The 18,531-nt window shown below is 33.5% G+C and overlaps 1 long non-coding RNA gene and 1 pseudogene across 1 annotated transcript; both read left to right on the forward strand.

The window, feature by feature from the left end:
• Positions 1–18,531, forward strand: part of LOC128165259 (heat shock 70 kDa protein 12A-like) — a 62,933-nt pseudogene that overhangs the window by 5,905 nt on the left and 38,497 nt on the right.
• On the forward strand, positions 498–9,196 carry LOC128165268 (uncharacterized). Its single transcript, XR_008241039.1, has 2 exons — positions 498–2,190; positions 8,904–9,196. It is a non-coding gene; the product is annotated as an uncharacterized LOC128165268 (long non-coding RNA).

Raw genomic sequence — 18,531 nt, forward strand, 5'->3', positions numbered from 1 at the left:
ATAGATAGTTAGCTGCAGAACTGAAGCTCTCCGGGAAAAAAAATATTGACAGACCGGAGAGCTACAGTTCCACCCATAGTAAAAACTGTATATTTATTGCGCAGAAAAAGTTGCGCTCGGTTCTGGGTTTATATCTCCTATTTCTTACCTCAACTGCACAAAAGCTTTTAAATTTTTTTTTTTTAAAGTCATTTTGTCCGGGACTTTTCTCAAATATCCTTTAGGATAAGGGCTTGAAATTTTACATGGTTATAAATTGGTCATTTTACCTTTGTAATAAGGCTATATAATAAAAATCTGTCACTTCCGGTCGAAACCGGATGCGAATCAAATTTTTCGAAAAATTGAATTTTTTGCTCAAATAAAAAACGTATACGTATTTTGTAGAGCTTTTTAAGCTGAATCTAATGCTGAAAACCGTTTAAAATTCGGAGGATGCATTACAGAGATATCGGGGTTTAAAAACTGATTTTCCCGGAAATTTTGATGCCGCGTTCTTGGTTTAAAAAATAGTGCAAAATTCACACTGAGAGTAACTTCTACTGAAAAAAATTCGTACTGATCATAAAACTTTATTTAAAAAACATAAAATTATATGCATAATGTAGAGTTTGCAAAGCTAAATTTGAAACTGAAATTCGTTTTAAAATCAGATTATGCATTGCAGAGATATCGGGGTTTAAATATTGATTTTTCTGGAAATTTTGATTCCTCTTTATTGGCTTAAAAATAGTGCAAAATTCACACTGAAAGTAACTCCTGCTGAAACCATTTCGTACAGGTCATAAAACCGAACTCCTTTTTTATATAGTTAATCAGATTGTTTATTGAAACGATTTCGTTAATTGGGTCGATAATTACGTTGTTAGTTTTTATAAGTCTTATTAGTTTTAATCGAAATAATTATCGTACGATTCACCATGTTAACTCGTCATGTTTTGACTGCGAACAACAGCAGGGCTGCGTTCAAGATCGTAGCGGCTAGGTAGGGCTATGTAGCGGCTACGTTGTTGAACGGTATGCTAGCCTAGCCGCTAGGTAGATATTTGTAGCCTAAATATTTTATGCTAAGCATCGAATTCAAGATGGCCACCTTAGTTACCACTTTGTAACAAACACGAAATCTTTTTATATAGTGATATTTTATTCATCCTTTAAGTTATAATGAATCTTAACATATATATTCCGCTTGAAATTAACAAATTATGTAAATGTAATAAGTCTTCAGTTGAATATTTCCAACTTCAAATCTGAGACCTAGCGGCTAACCTAGCGGTCCGTTCAATAGACCTAGATATCTACGACCTAGCGGCTAGGCTAGCAGCTACGATCTTGAACGCAGCCCTGATAGCGGTGTGTCAGAAGAATGGCCTGCAAGACGTCGATAGTGGAAATTTCAGCTCAACTAACGTATGACAGATTATAAAGGTATGTTTCAATACAGAATATGTCGTATTGACTTTTTCTTTTCAAAGTGTTTGCACTTTTCAATCTAATCCGACATTCCTCTGACTCTAACCTCGGCTTTTGACGTGCGTAACAATATAAAAGCGGGCATTTGAGTCAGAGAAATCTCGGAATATTATCTGTCCAGTGTTATTTTCACATGTATGTTTTGCACACCACTCTTTTGAATTTCTATTTATTATTATGTATATGTATTTCTTATTTTGTATTGAACAATACACCACACACTGTAAACATTGCAATTAAAAGGGATGGGGGTCCTAAGGCACACAAGAGTAGAATGTTGTAATTAGAGTGCATGTTTGCATGATGATAACTTTACCCTAAATATTTGAATATAGCAGATCTTTACCATATCACCTCCACTTAGTTAATGAATTAAAAAACTCAGACAGGCTTGTGCTTAATTAAATAAATATATTTGACATAGTAAATATTCAATCTAATTAAAATTTGAACTTTCGTCTGGCTCGCCGTTATAAATGATTATCGCCTGTGAAAGAGCATGTAAAACAGAGTGCAAGATGAAAAGAACTTTAAGTTCAGATTTTAGGTTAATGTTCCCTGATATCTATAAAACATTCTTCTCAAGATTTGATTATTTCACAGAACCATTGTAATTTCTTTGAGATTAGTTTATCTTTTATATATATTGAATTTTATTGATTCATTTTAGGTAAACTTAACATCCAGAACACATCTACATTGTAAACAATATTTACGGTAAGACAAATGTATGTAATAATTTTTACTACATGTGCCTCAGATCTCTCTCTCTCTCTCTCTCTCTCTCTCTCCCTCTCTCTCTCTCTCTCTCTCTCATGCCTTTAATCTTGGCAAAGCATCACAGAGCAACATCATTTTGTGCATATCTCTATCTAGTAAAGCAAATCAACAATGCTTTAGATTTCAAAATGAGCATGTATTATCGTGCAATCCCTCATTTTTCAATGTGCAACCAAAATCCGAAGCTTTGTATAATTGTTTATGGAATTTTGTACATACTAAACATAATATTGTTTTTAAAACCTGTCATCAATAAGAAAAGAGAAAAAAATCCTCGCTAAATTTATTTGCAAACAAAAAAAAACCCAGTAAAATTCATTTAAAAAGAAATGGTATAGCAGGAAATTATACTTTAATGCTGTTCGGATGAAATACTGTAAGTCGTTTTAATTCCACCGTGTTAAAATTTCACAATTTTTACTAAAAATGGAGTCTACACTAATTTTTTTTGGTCTTAACTATTTTTTAAATATATATTTAGAAATTTTTATGTTGAATGAAATAACAATTGACTTTTTCTATCAAAATGAGTGATATTACACCGATTAAGAATGAAATTTGATTACAATCACATAACTGGCCCAATATACACATTACGGCTGAATTTACATATTCCCAATATCTCTCAATTGACACTTCTATGGTAACATTGATGAACTATCAATTATATTTTTTATCCTTTTTATTCTCATTGCAATTAGCTTTTATTTTTTATCACAAATGCTGATGCAGTTGGTGATATTGGAATTGACTTACTGACTTTGCCGATGAAAAATTACAAAAAGAGATGAAACGCTAATAAATGAATGAACGAGGAATGCTGAGATATTGTTAATTAGAGGAGCCGATGCAGGGAATGTATGACTGCATGTAAAGGGATTTGGCCACTTTACCAAATACAGGCATTCGCTTGCACACGCTGAAGCCAATGCAGGCATTGAAAACTCTCTCAAGAGTCAATGCAGGCATTGAACGACCTTCACTCTACAACCAATGCATGCATCGAATGGCTCTCTCTCTCTCTATCTCTCTCTGAAGAGCCAATGCAGGCACTGAGCGACTCTCACTAGAGCCAATGCAGGCATTGGGCGACTTTCTCAAGAGCCAATGCAGGCATTGGATAAACTTCCTCGAGAGCCAATGCAGGCATTGAGCAACTCGCACAAGAGCAACAGCAGGCTTTGAAGGAATCTCTAGAGCCATCCGTTTATCTTGTGAACTACAGGATTTTGTCATTCATGATGTAAATGAATGCATATAATGCCTTATATAAATCAATTGACCAAGTCAAAAGTTTAGGTGTTTTGAACTATTTCTTTACAATAGCAAGTAAACATTTTAGGATTTGATGGCATTTTGAAGGTATGAACAAATGTCGTGTTAATCTTGATGAGCCTATTTAAGCATTACAAAGCCATCTTGTGGTAATGTCAAGGGTTACATAATAAAAACATAGAATGAAAATGATATTGAAAAAAAATACAGACACAGACTGACACTTTAAGAAAAATATATCATGATTTATAAATGGACAAGTTATATGACAGATGAAAGTAGTACATGTATTTCTATTCAAGGATCAGTCCCCATCACTCTCAATTCTCTCTTCAATCCAGGTTCCAATGGCTCTCCTGTAAACATAATTAAGGTATAATTATACAGCATATATGTCAAGAGTGATACACATTTACCTACATGTATTAATAAGAATGAAAAGCTGCATATTTTTATCTCTGCTATACTCATCACATGCCCATAATTTGCAATTCTGTAAACTAATTTATGATATTCTTCATTGACCATACCTTTCCCACTAACTGCTAGGTGGCTTCCCTGTGTACATTATGAAAAGCGTTTTGAATATTCCTTCAACACTGGCAGCACAGGGATTAGAAGTACATGTATTACCTAAAATGAATACAGACTTTTTCTGATGGCCTTAAAATTTAAAAGCATGATTTATTTAAATTTTCTTCAACATTTCCAAACTTTCTGATCAGTGCTTAGTTCCTCATAATAAACTTATCCAGCTTTTTATTGTGGTCCCACTGACTGTCACTACTTCAGTAGGAACCATCAGATCCAACTCCACCGACTTAGAACTAATGTCTTTGAACCCCCCCCCCCTTCCATGAGGTGATTTTGATGTTCTTCACCAATGTTCCTTATGTAAAGAGGTCCATAGTGACTGTCATTCAGACTAAAAAGAAAAAATACAGTGTACTAATCTGTTTACTCCATAACAAACATATATTCTTCTGATTATCATGGTCAAGAAAAATCCTCCTTGATATAATTACCATTGATATGTGCAAATGTATATAGATTAAAAAAGATATGTTTTAAAAATAAGAGTATTTTTGAAAACTTACTACTTTGATCCTCATTGATAACAGCAGTGGCTGGACACAACATTATTTTCATTGCCAGACTTTATAAAAAAAAAATTCTAACAGGATCCTAAGGTGTGCGTTTCTTGATGTCTTTTATAGATACTTTATTAGCATCCTAGCTGTGACCAAATAAAAAAAAAAGAAGAAAAGAATTACTGGTAAAACTTCACCTAGAATTCAAGAAAATAAAATTATGTTATTTGTTGTTGTGAATAAAATGTTTAAAACTATGTAATTGATATCCAAAAACAATAATTTTTAAATAAGCATAAGCATGTATTCCAGACCTTGTATATAATTTAGATGAGGGGAGAAAGAGAGAGAGCACAATAAATAATGTTTAAAATTTAAAGAAGCGAAATTAAAAAATATACAGGAGATTTAAACAAAGATGTTAAAATAATACGTTCATGAAAAAGTTTTTAAAAAATGCTTACACTACTTTTGATTCAACATGTAAGTTGGGAAACCCCTATTTCTATATACTATATAACACGTCATAGTGACGTCAGGCAATAAACTTGCACAGTACTTAATGGGTAATTAAACGACAGATATAACAATTTTTCATGTTGAAGAACAGTATTGTGTACATCAATATTAAAAAAATGTTAATCTTGTAAATCATATGGTATAATATGATTCGTATAAGGTTCAGCGTAAGGTCCATTCAAACAAACTCGGACGGCCCAAATATTATTATTTACTGCCATAACTTTATGCTAGGCTACGATATATCTTCATTAAACCAATTTCTTAATATGGCAACACTGATTAAATTAACTATCCGTACTTACAATGATCCACTTGATGACTTCGGGATCACAATCCACGAACGCATGTGCTTTTCACGCAACTCTTCTGTGCTCGGTAAATCCAGACGTTTGAACTCTTGATCCAGTTGAAAGACACGACATACGTAGGTAATTCTGGCAAACTGCATTCTGGCTTCATTTTTGCATAAAAATATTTTCTTTTTCTTCATCTTCGGTTTTCTCAAAATAACTGATGGGAACACATGAACGTGAATTATTTTAAGTTTTATTACGTCATAGTTTTAGATGTCAGAAAAATCCGCGAAATATTTTTAAATGAAACGGAAAGGACACTGTCGGTTAGAACGACGTTTTCGTTATTATTGTAATGACGAATTTAATCAATTGAAATATTTTTTTCGTTTATTGGAAAGAGATAGAGCTACGGCAATCGAGTACAGCAGAGATGGGGCAATGGACGCAGTGCTGAAGATAAAATCAGTGTCCAAACATAGGTATTCAAACTTTGTATGTACATCAAATAAACAGAAATAATAATTTAGAAAATTCGATTTCCACTGTTGACCGTAATGCCTGCATTGGATGACATCACAGTCGTCCAATGCAGACATTGGATGACTTCATAAAGAGCCAATGCCTGCAGTTGTTGACTTCATAGTGGGCCAATGCCTGCATTGGTTGACTTCTAGTGTGTCAATGCCTGCATTGAAAGAGTTCACAGTGGGCCAATGCCTGCATTGAAAGACTTCAAAGTGGAACAATGCCTGCATTGAAAAAGTTCACTGTGGGCCAATGCCTGTATTGAAAGACTTCAAAGTGGGCTAATGCATGCATTTGAAGACTTCAAAGTGGACCAATGCCTGCATTCGATTATTTTCCAGTCGCTCAATACAGGCATCGAGTGCATGACTCTTCAGTCGCTTAATGCAGTTGTCGAACGACTCTACAATTGTCCAATGTCAGCATTGAGCGACTCCTCAGTCTTCGCTTAATTAATGCAGGCATTCTTGAAGTCTAATGAAATAGCGCTGCATGAGTAAATGACAATGCCCATATCTATTTGAAAATGCATCTTGTAATATCTGCATTGCCTCAATGCTAAGTTTTGACAATAAATCCAGATTTCCAAATAAGAATATTTGGGCCAAAATAAATTGTATTAATTTCCTTTATCACAAAAGTGAGTGACACAGCACTCAATGGTAAAATCAGAATACCGCAATAAAAATCTGCATATTTTGCTGATTTTTTGAATGCATAGCTACTACGTTTTGGTAAATTGCCTTTATCAACACAAAGATATTATAAAAAATAGTTAAGACAAATTAAAAATTAAAGTAGACTTAATTTAAAGTACCAATTGCGATGGTTTTAATTTTACGTTGCTTAAAAATTAAATTGATCAGAATAGAAGCATTTAAATTTCATAATATTTGGTTAAGGATGTTGTTTACTCAGGGTTTGAGTTCTCAAATCCGGATTGTGAAAAAGTTCAATTTCATGAGTAAAATTTGTTTTAAATACAAAAAGCATTTATGAAATGAATTATTATTGACATAAAAATCGATATGTTTACTAAATTATGAATAAGGCTCTGACAAATCTTGATTTTTAGAAAAACAGCGGAAATTCGGGCTAAATTTTTCAGATTTTGTTTTCCACTGAAATATTTTTGGTAGTACTTTAATATTTAAAGTAAAAATTTTATCTGTTAAGTCAACATAATTTTGCATATTTTCTGTTCGTTTTATCTCGCTTTTTCGTTTAGATAATTGCATGGCACACACTACAAAAATATTGAAAAATGCTTAAAAATGATAAAAGACACCATATCTCGAAATTTTGATCATTGACCTCATATACATTTTATGCCAGCAGAAAAAGGTCAATATACTTAGCTTAATACTATAAATGTTTTAACATTATCATCATTCAGTTTTTTGTTATATTGAATCAAAAATGGGTAGTAATTTGAAAACTGATAGAGGAAATTCGCACTGGAATGTCTATAAAAATTGTGAATGAAAACTTAATGTTTTGTATCCATTTAATGTCACTACCATTCATAAACTGTATTTCATTTGTTAAAGAGTTAAGCAATTTGTATTATTTTCATAATTAAGAAAATCCCAAGCATAGAGTAAAATTTTAATGGATTTTTCTTAAATTTTCAAAAAAATATTCAATTGCCATTAACTCAAAAAGTAGGTCATCGACCTCCTTTTATGAAAGTGAAGAATAACACTACCATGTAAGGTTTATGACACACACAAGTTGGTTTGTCATTATCATCAGTGGACTTTTTTTTTCATTCCGAGTAAACGTCATCCTTAAAGTGTTCAAACTAATGCTTCTTAGGAAAATCAAAAAATAGGGGGAGGGTATACATGTAAGGGATGTGATGCTTTTGTCATGATAATATCATGTATGTGTATGTAGTTTTGAATAAGGTTTCTTATTTAGGGAGGTTGAACAACAGTTGACCTCTATAAGATTAAGTAAAGATGCTTTATTTATGGAGAGCCCTATGAATCTGTGTTAAACAGAGGAACGTGGAAATGCTGGGTTCACTTAAATGGCCATATTTGTCTTAATCCTGAATGGAATTGGCAAAATAATGTATACTTTTTCTCAGGAAAGCACACGCTTTGTAAGTTTAAGACAAGATGACTTTTCAGAGAATGTTAGTGTAAGTTAAAGGTAGCAAGGGACCGTTTCGAATAAAGTACCCGTCAATATTTTGTAAAATTGAGAGTTGCTGTACTTGAAGGCTTATGAGTGTTGCTAAAATTGATGAAAGGATTTTTAATGATTATCATTAGTTAGAGGGATGTCTCTTGTTGAAATTGATATGCAATATGTAGGCCCCATATGTGAGGTACATGAGATTCAGAAGTAAAATGCTATGACTGTTGTGTTGACTTTAATTAGGCAGTGAAAATGCAAGTTATAGACAGGAGGGTAAATAACACGAAAAGTAGGTAAATGGGGCATTATAAACTATACACCGATAAGTTTCTGACATGCGATGGTGCAACATGCACATTCTACGAAAGGTCAACCCTTTGCAGGGAAGTGGCTGGGGGGGGGGGTCTAAAAAGCTGAAAAACCATGAAAATTTTGCAAAATATGAAAGGGTCAAAATCTCATAAAAATCAGTATGTAGAAAATTTTACAGGTTTTGACTTGTAATTTTCTTCAGAAATTAGTGATTGGCCTTATAAAGAGTGAATTAAAGGTATTTGTGCTGAATGGGAAATGAGGAAATTCTAGTTACAAGACACACGTCCCCCGGCTACAATGAAATGTATCAAAAAAACTGTCCTGTGCAATCTAATGTCATGTATCGGGATATGTCATACTAATATCAGTGTATTTTTTTTTTAGAAATACTATGTATATGTTAAAGTAAACACAGCTATTATTAGTACCAGTACATGTATGTTAACACTGCTTAATTATTGATTTTTTTTAATTTCAGCTATTGGTGGCCACATGGTTTTTACCTGTTGATTCTTTTCAGCTCTTGAGGTTAAACTGTCACCTCTACCCACATGCATATTCCTCAATGTGTTCTACAGACTATTTACCAGTAATTCAAATTAAATCAGATAATTCATGAACAGTTACTGTAATGGAACTTTAAGAAAGCATCATGCCTTGTTGTGGTTTGTGTTTGATAACAGATTATAACAAACAAAATTAAGGCTGTTTAAAGTAATGTACAATTGTTAGCTGTGAAAATTTGTTTTTCAATAAAAGTATGCAATTATGTTTCCTTTATTTTGTTTTTAGCTCACCTGAGCCAAAGGCTCAAGTGAGCTTTTCTGATCACAATTTGTCTGTTGTCTGTCGTTGTTGTAAACTTTTTAGCTCACCGAGACGGAGTCAGGGGGAGCTTATGCAATACCCTCGGCGTCGGCGTTGGCGTCCGACCTGGTTAAAGTTTTTGTTGCAGGTCCTGTATCTAAGCTTTTACTTGTCCTATCGTCACCAAACTTGCATGTATGATGCATCTGGACCTACTTATGGACTTGAAAGACTTGGATGCTGAATCTGAGTCCTAAATTTCAGATGCTGGAGGAGGTTAAGGTTGTTGGACCAGGTTAAAGTTTTTGTTGCAGGTGCCCTTTGATAGCAATATCTAAGTTACTGCAGGTCCGTACTTCACCAAACTTGCATGGATGGTGTGTCTTATGATACTGATACACCAGACAGGTTAGAGTGCTGAATCTGAGCTATAGGTTTCGGATGCTGGAGGAGGTTAAGGTTTTTGGAGCTGGTTAATAAAGTTTTTGTTGCAGGTGCTCTTTGATAGCAATATCTAAGTTACTGCAGGTCCGTACTTCACCAAACTTGCATGGATGGTGTGTCTTATGATACTGATGCACCAGACAGGCTTGAGTGCTGAATCTGAGCTATAGGTTTCGGATGCTGGAGGAGGTTAAGGTTTTTGGAGCTGGTTAATAGCGAGCGCAGCTCGCCGGCGCGCAGCGCCGGCGAGCGAAGCGAGCTCTAAGAACCAGTGTGCGCGGGAAAAAGAACGAGCTAAACCTACAGTTCATCAAACAAAATTTTTTGTCTACGTCCCATAATGCTCTCTAATGTTTTCACCCGTGATGCTTTGCCAAAAATGGCCGACTTTTAACTCGTAATTTACAATGATTTAAAGTTTGAAGACACGTTTTGAGTACCGCATATGCTTTGGCGAGACTCAAAAGATTTGTTACATGCTTCCATACCTCCATATTGAGTCGAGAAACGTAAACAAAGACAAACAAAGTCATGGATGACGTCACAGTGCACTCGCGCTATATTTCCGCGATAAATTTAGAGGTGGATCAAACATCTGTAATGCGTGTACTAGCTATTTTAGTATAGACTGCGATACCTGCCTCATTGACGTATGATTTGTTTTTAATCTTTTTTAATATAGAGATTTTATGTATATATATTAGCAAGAGCCATACTTTACTGTCATATCGATCCATTTTTAAGCTAATTGTGCATGCATGAGTAGGGAGGAAATAGACAATAGCACATTTTGAAATAAATAAAAAGGAATAAAATGAAAAAATAAACAGTTTAAAAAAATTATGTAGATATTGCAAATAGTCAGACCATTAAATTTAAAAGTGGGAAATTACACACCTACAAAGAGGTACCAGGCTCTCTCTCTCTCTCTCTCTCTCTCTCTCTCTCTCTCTCTCTCTCTCTCTCTCTCTCTCTCTCTCTCTCTCTCTCTCTCTCTCTCTCTCTCTCTCTCTCTCTCTCTCTCTCTCTCTCTCTCTCTCTCTGGGAAGGGGGTTGCACTGTATGTATCATAACCATTAAATTTAGTACCTTTGGCATACTTATTGTAGAGCAATACTCTCTCAAAAATTCTTTGACGTTCGTTGATATCTAAATAAAACTATATATAATAAATAAAACTATATATAAGTTGACAATGATGCAAGGTATGTGTAATTCTTGCTGCGCTCGCCAGAACGGTAGCACCGTAAAACATATTAAAGTTTTTGTTGCAGGTGCTCTTTGATAGCAATATCTAAGTTACTGCAGGTCTGTACTTCACCAAACTTGCATGGATGGTGTGTCTTATGATACTGATGAACCAGACAGGCTTGAGTGCTGAATCTGAGCTATAGGTTTCGGATGCTGGAGGAGGTTAATGTTTTTAGAGCTGGTTAAAGTTTTTGTTGCAGGTGCCCTCTGATGATTATATCTTAGTTATTACTGGTCTGAACTTCACCAAACTTGCATGGATGGTGTGTCTTATGTATACTGATGCACCTGACAGGCTTGAATGCTGAATCTGAGCTATGGGTTTCGGATGCTGGATGAGGTTTAGTTTTTTTGGAACAGGTCACATGTTTTATTGATGATAGCTTGCATAATTGATTTAACTATATTATAAATGAAACGCAGAGGTTGCTTCAGATGCAGAGCCTGATCTCCATTATCAGGGATGCTAAAGAAATCTCCTACCTCAATTAAACCTGCTTGATAGAAAGATGTGGTTGTTGTTGAATGATATAAATAACATAATTCCTATGATATAGTATTGTATGATATGAAACACTATTGTTTAATATGATACAATATAATATCATATGTAATATTATAAAATGTTATATTATACGATATGATATTGTATAATTATTTTGATATTTTATGTTATGATATTGTATCATGATATCGTTATGTATAGTATTGCATATTATTGTACAATTTTGTATAATATTATATTGTATTATTAATTTATTATTTAATCACATGATACTATCACATAAGATATTGCACAATATAATATTGTATCCTATGATACAATATTGAATATTCTATAATATTGTATCATACGATTTTGTATAATATGATATTAGTTTCTGTAATATAGAATTATATCACATGAAATTGTATAATATGATACTGTTATATTATATAATATCGTATCATACGATATTGTATGATATGATATTGGTTTATAATATGATATATTATCACATCACATGAAATTTTATTGTATGATATTGTAAAATATATTATTGTATCATATGATACAATATGCATAATATAATATTGTATTATATAATATTTTACTTTATCACATAATATTGTATCATTTGATATGATACAATGTTGTATCAAATAATATTATGTCATATGATACAATATCATATTATGCATCAAAAATGATACAGTAGAGAGGTTTAGCAAACCAACGTGTACGCGTACGTGTACGTGTAGAACGGAAAATATGTGCATTACGTCATCAGTTTGTGTAATGACGAATTTCTACACGTATGTACCCGAATGAACATACGTGTAAATTGCAAAGTACCCGTAAGGTCGAACTTGTAGTCTCGGTTTCCCTGTTGTCTATTAATTTTAATAAATATGTTAACTTTTCTTAAGCCTGAATATTCAGTGCGAATACTGATATCTACCAACATAAATTTTCATTAGCGTTTAATATGTTATTGGAGTTTTATTTCACGCATCTCTTCCTCCAGAACATGCAGTGGCTCCATTATCTTATTAATCTGCGATAAATAAAAATGTGCATATATAATAAATGATGTTTAATAAAATTAGCACATGCAAAATTCCTACTTTTTGTTTATAACCAACATTCTCAGCTTAGTAGGAGAGGATATCCATAATTACATTAAAACATTTACACGTACAAGTACACGTTACAACTGCTAAACAAGAAAGGTAATTGAGCTAGTACGCGTAGTTCTAACTTGTAACCTACACGTACAAGTACACGTACACGTTGGTCTGCTAAACCTCTCTAGTATCATACAATATCATACTATATTATACAATATAATATCATATGTTTCAATGTTATGATGTATTATGTAATATGATATTGTAATATAATACTTTATTGATTTATATATTATGATATTGTATTATTTGATCAAATACAATAACGTATAACACAATACAATGTCATATCATACGTTACAATTTCATATGTCATCATTGTTTATTATGGTATTTTATTGTTTTATATGACATATGTTGTAAATATGATAGGATGCAATATTTAATTTCATATTATTGTATTAATTAACACTGTGAACATATGATTATCATACAATTTTTTAACAGATGATATACGATATTGTGTCAGAATCTATGAATATCCAAGGTCATAAAGTATGATTTTCATTTAATATGATAAAGGTGGTCTCATAAAGGTGAACTCTCACAAGTGTGATGTCTCGTCTCGGTGAGCTTTGTAATCTGTGATTACCTATGTTTACATTTTCATCTTCTTCTCAAGAACCACTGGGCAGATTTCAAACAAATTTGGCACAAAGCACCACTAGGTGAAGGGAATTCAAGTTTGTTCAAATGAAGGGCCATGCCCTCTTTAAAGGGGAGATAATTGAGAATTATTAAAAATTTGTTGGTATTTTTCAAAAATCTTCTTCTCAAAAACTATTCGGCCTGAAAAGCTTAAACTTGTGTGGAGGCATCCTCAGGTAGTGTAGATTCCAGTTTGTTCAAATCATGGTCCCCGGGGGTAGGGAGGGGCCACAAGAGAGGGATCAAGTTTTACACAGGAATATATAGAGATAATTGAGAATTATTGAAAATTTGTTGGTGTTTTTCAAAAATCTTCTTCTCAAAAACTAATAGGCCAGAAAAGCTCAAATTAAAGTGGAAGCATCCTCAGGTAGTGTAGATTCAGGTTTGTTCAAACCATATTCCCTGGTGGTATGGTGGGGCCACAATGGGGGAATGGGTGTTTACATAGGAATATATCGAGAAAATCTTTAAAAATCTTTTTCTCAGAAACTAATCAGCCAGGAAAGCTGAAACTTATGTTGAAGCATCCTTAGGTAGTGTAGATACAAAGTTGTGAAAATCATGACCCCCGGGGTAGGTTTTGGCCACAATGGAGGGGGGGGGGTCGAAGTTTAACATAGGAATATACAGAGTAAATATTTAAAAATCTTCTAAGAAACTAATCAGCCAGGAAAGCTGAAACGTATATGGAAGCATCTTCAGGTAGTGTAGATTCAAAGTTGTGAAAATCATGATCCCCAGGGGTAGGGTGGGGCCACAATGGGGTCAAAGTTTAACAAAGGAATATATAGAGTAAATCTATAAAAATCTTTTTCTCAGAAACTAATCAGCCAGATGATTCTTTATAATTGTTAAGACTTTGGCCCCAGGACAGTTCTTTTGCCTCACAAGAAGGTTCAGAGTTTGATGTAGGTTTATATCCCATATATAAACTATTGTTAAGGATCTTTTTGAGAACTGCAATACTCAACATGTGATATGACTATAAAATCATCTTGTAAGAAAAGGGACTAATGATTATAAACATAAGAATATCCAGGGGGGAAATGGATTTTATTTATACAAGATCTACATGTATTATTGTACATTGTCCAGTTAGTTTGTATTGTGACTCCATTAAGCTGATTTTATCATACCTATTAATCCTCAGGTGAGCGATGTGGTCCATTTGCCTCTTGTTTTAGTTTTTCATGTTTTTCAATATTTAAAATTAAACATATGTAACTTACGATAATTTTCATGATGAGTACAAAACTAAAATCCGGTTTAAAATCGGACGATGCATAACAGATATCAGGGTTTAAAAATTGATTTTTCGAAAATTTTGATTCTGCGGTTTTGGTATCAAAAATAGCGTAAAGTTCAAAGTTAAAGTAACTCGTACGAAAAATAATTCGATTTTTGTTAAGTACTTTGACACATTCGGAATTTTTTTTGGTAAGTCGTTCTTAGAATCGTTAAGGTTTTTGTTAATTCGTATTTTGTTAAGTCGTTCCAAGAATGATCGATTTTTTTTATTTTTTAGTTTAACTTGCTCTTTTTATTGATTTAAACACTCTGCTTCTTGCAGGAACATCAAGCTTTGCTGCAGGAACAACTACAGCAAAGAGAACTTATAAAAAGCGATACAATAAAGGATTAATGCTTCACTCCTTTTTCCAAACTATGTTTAATGTCGAAAATCAAAGTCGATGATGTCATACTTCATTCTAAAAATCGAACGGAAGACCTCCTCGTTGCTTGCAACGAGATCGTGTCTAGTTAGGGTCTTCCGTTTCCAACGGAAGACCCTCTTGTTATTCTTCGGTTTCTTTTTAGGGTCTTCCGTTTTCAATGGAAGACCCTCTTGTTATTCTTCGGTTTCTTTTAGGGTCTTCCGTTTCCAACGGAAGACCCTCTTGTTATTCTTCGGTTTCTTTTTAGGGTCTTCCGTTTTCAACGGAAGACCCTCTTGTTATTCTATTGTTTTTTTAGGGTCTTCCGTTTTCAACGGAAGACCCTCTTGTTATTCTATTGTTTCTTTTTATTAGGGTCTTCCGTTTTCAACGGAAGACCCTCTTGTTATTCTATTGCTTTTTTTTAAAGGTCTTCCGTCTTCAGCGGAAGACCTTACTGTTTTTCTACGCGTTCTCATTCTTCTATATTATTATTTTTTTTCTTGGTAGTCACCCTTAATTTCTCAGCCATTTCTCAATCGATTTTAATGATTTTTACAGGGATGATGTCTTAGGTGAATATCTCTTTGCATCTTACTTCCTGTCTGAAAATTCACTTTCGTTTCTGAATTATCTCCCTTTTTCATGTATTTTGGAACATGATATTGTCCACGCATCTCCTCAAAAACTGTTATAGTTAGGGACTTGAAATTTATATGCAAGATAGAGTGGTTATGGTAGATTTGCTTGCTTGTTTTAGATTTGACCAGAAGTCATCATCCTTGAAGCTCGCCCGGAACTGAAAATGTTGATGTTAAATTTTTTTGACAATTTTTACGAAATTTGAGATTTGATCACGAATATCTTTCTTCTAATCAATATTTTGCTAACACATGTAGAGCATCAAAAATTAATCTATAAAAGATCTTTCAACTGACACCAAGCAAAAGGGGCGGACCCCTCATATTAGGGGCCAAGAGGGGTATAAAGTCCTTATCTATATCTCTTTAATGAAAAATATTTTGTAATGTATTATAGAAGCAAAAATATTTATCTTCCAGTTATCTACCTATATTTGTTAAAAGTTTTCTGATATGTTACATAATTTGGATTTTAAAGGGGCTAGAAGTCCAATATTTTGATCATTTATTTCTTAAAAAGGAGAAATATTTTGAAATGCATTATAGAAGAGAAGATACTCAGAATAATATTCGTAATAATATTTAACCACCAAAGTTTCGTTTAATGGTCCTTATAAGGAGACAAAGGGTCGGCCCCTAAACCACCAAAGTTTCGTTTAATGGTCCTTATAAGGAGATAAAGGGTCGGCCCCTAAAACAATCTTTCCCTAATATCTCAAAAACAGTAACAAATTTCTAAACACTTGTTGAACAAAATGTGTTTAATATTAAGGGACCCTTCATTGATATCAAGAAAAAGGGGCTAGCCCCTCAAATTACATGATAAGAGGGATCTAAATGTTTCAATCAAAGCTCTTATACATAATACAGAAACAAAACAAGGGCGAGAAGTCCAATACATTTATGATTTATTTGTAAAAGAAAAAGAGGATATAGAAATTGAAGAAAAGAGTCTGTTTAAAATCAAAGGATTTTTCATTCTATTTCCAAATCATGTTTAGCTGGTAAATAGCAAAAAAAAGGTCAAGCATGTATCTCAAACTCTAGTGATATTGGGAATTTAGTATTTTCCGTTTAATATAGAAGTCACCGACCACCCCCCACCCCCCACCCTTCATAAAATCAATTAGTTTTTCTGGCCCGATTTTACTGGATCTTTGATCTCGGACCTTTAATTTCAACTTAGTACCATTCTAGATTACTGTACTAATTACCAGACCAATTTGTTCATTAATAAAAGAGTTATGAAGTTTTTGGCATTTGAGTTTCAATTGTAGTGTTTGACATGTACTAAAAAAAAATTCTAACTCCCAAGCCCTTCACTTAATCCTAATGAAAATTCGTGAAAGTGAGCCTCGGACCCCATTCTTATTGTCTGTGAAATATGCAGCGGATTGAACAATTAAGACGAAATTCCTGAGATTAAACGGTGCTTATTGCCTATACGTGGAACACCCACCGACCCCCCCCCCCCCCCCCTTCCTATTCACAAAATCATTTAGTTTTTCTGGCCTGATTTTACTGGATCTTTCGTCTTGAACCTTTATTTTCAACCTAGTTCAAGTCGAGATTACTGTTCTAATGACCAGACCTATTCGTTCATTTTTAAGAGAGATATGAATTTTTCGGCATTTGAGTTTAGATTGGCGTGCGTGACATGTACTGTAAAAAAAATTCTAACTCCCGAGCCCCTTACTTAATCCTAATGAAATTTTGTGTAAATGTACCTCGGACCCTATTCTTATTGTCTGCCAAATATGCAGCGGATTGAACAATTAAGAAGAAATTCCTGAGATCAAACGGCGAGTATAGCCTGTACGGGGACTTAAAATTTACACAGTACATGGGATGTAAGCAGCCGCGTAATATTTTTGTTGCATGTGTATTTCTTGTTTTCCGTTTAATCTGTATCTACGATAGCGTGTGAACTACTTATAAATGTTAGAAATGTGGATATTACTGTCATCAAATTTTTACCGAATAAATTTACGTGTTACTAATTTCGTTATTTCTACATTTATAAAGATTTTTATCAATCCTACTGAAATAGAACAGTCAAACATAATAGTAAACGACACGAAAAAAAAATCTCAACACTGGAATACATTGGTAAAATGCATCAGTCATTGCTTTAGGACTTTCCCTAATTGTTGTGAATCCGAGATCCACACCTCAAAATTCTATTTTCGATTTATTTAAGACGAAAATCAAGCTCGGGTTTTTCACCCCCTCCAGACACAAACACGCATCAATATTTCAAATGACCTCGCACTGTTACCAAACCTGAATAGTCAGACATCTTACACGTTGTTTTTCATCTCATACAAAAACTCATAGTCCGGCTGATTGGTGAAAGAATTGCTCACTTAATGAAGAAAGCACCAAATTTGGCATGTGGGTATGTTTAGGTGTACTGAGCAATATAAACTATGGACCCACTCTCAAAAATCAATATGGCCGCCATTTTCAAGATGGCCGCTATATAGCTTATCATTTTAAAAACTTTTTTCAATAAATTCTCTATTTTTGATCCTAGAAGTTCGAAATTTTACACAGTTGATATTAAGTAGATGCTTTGGAAGTTCTAATATTCAAAATAATGATATTTCAGTATGGCCGCCAAATTCAAAATGGCCGCCATGTAAAATATCTTTTACATCTCCGTTTGTTTCAAACAATACTACTTTTGATGATGGTTTAAAATACAACAGAATTTATCAATTGTAAATAATTTGGGAGCCTTAATTAATGATTGAATTTGATAATTTGATCTTTCAATATGGTTGCCATATTATCTCTGACTGGTTTTATATAAAAGTTTTCAAATGAGTTCATTGATGACTGGTATGAGATTAAAATGTTTTACATAAATGAATTTATTTCACTTGAATATAAAAATGATAAAATGGAATCAAATATCAGTTAATTAGGAAATAAGGACGAATCTGCATTTACATGTAACAATGACATACAGTGGTTTCATACT

Source organism: Crassostrea angulata, chromosome 10, assembly GCF_025612915.1.
Source record: "Crassostrea angulata isolate pt1a10 chromosome 10, ASM2561291v2, whole genome shotgun sequence".
Lineage (NCBI taxonomy): Eukaryota > Metazoa > Mollusca > Bivalvia > Ostreida > Ostreidae > Magallana > Magallana angulata.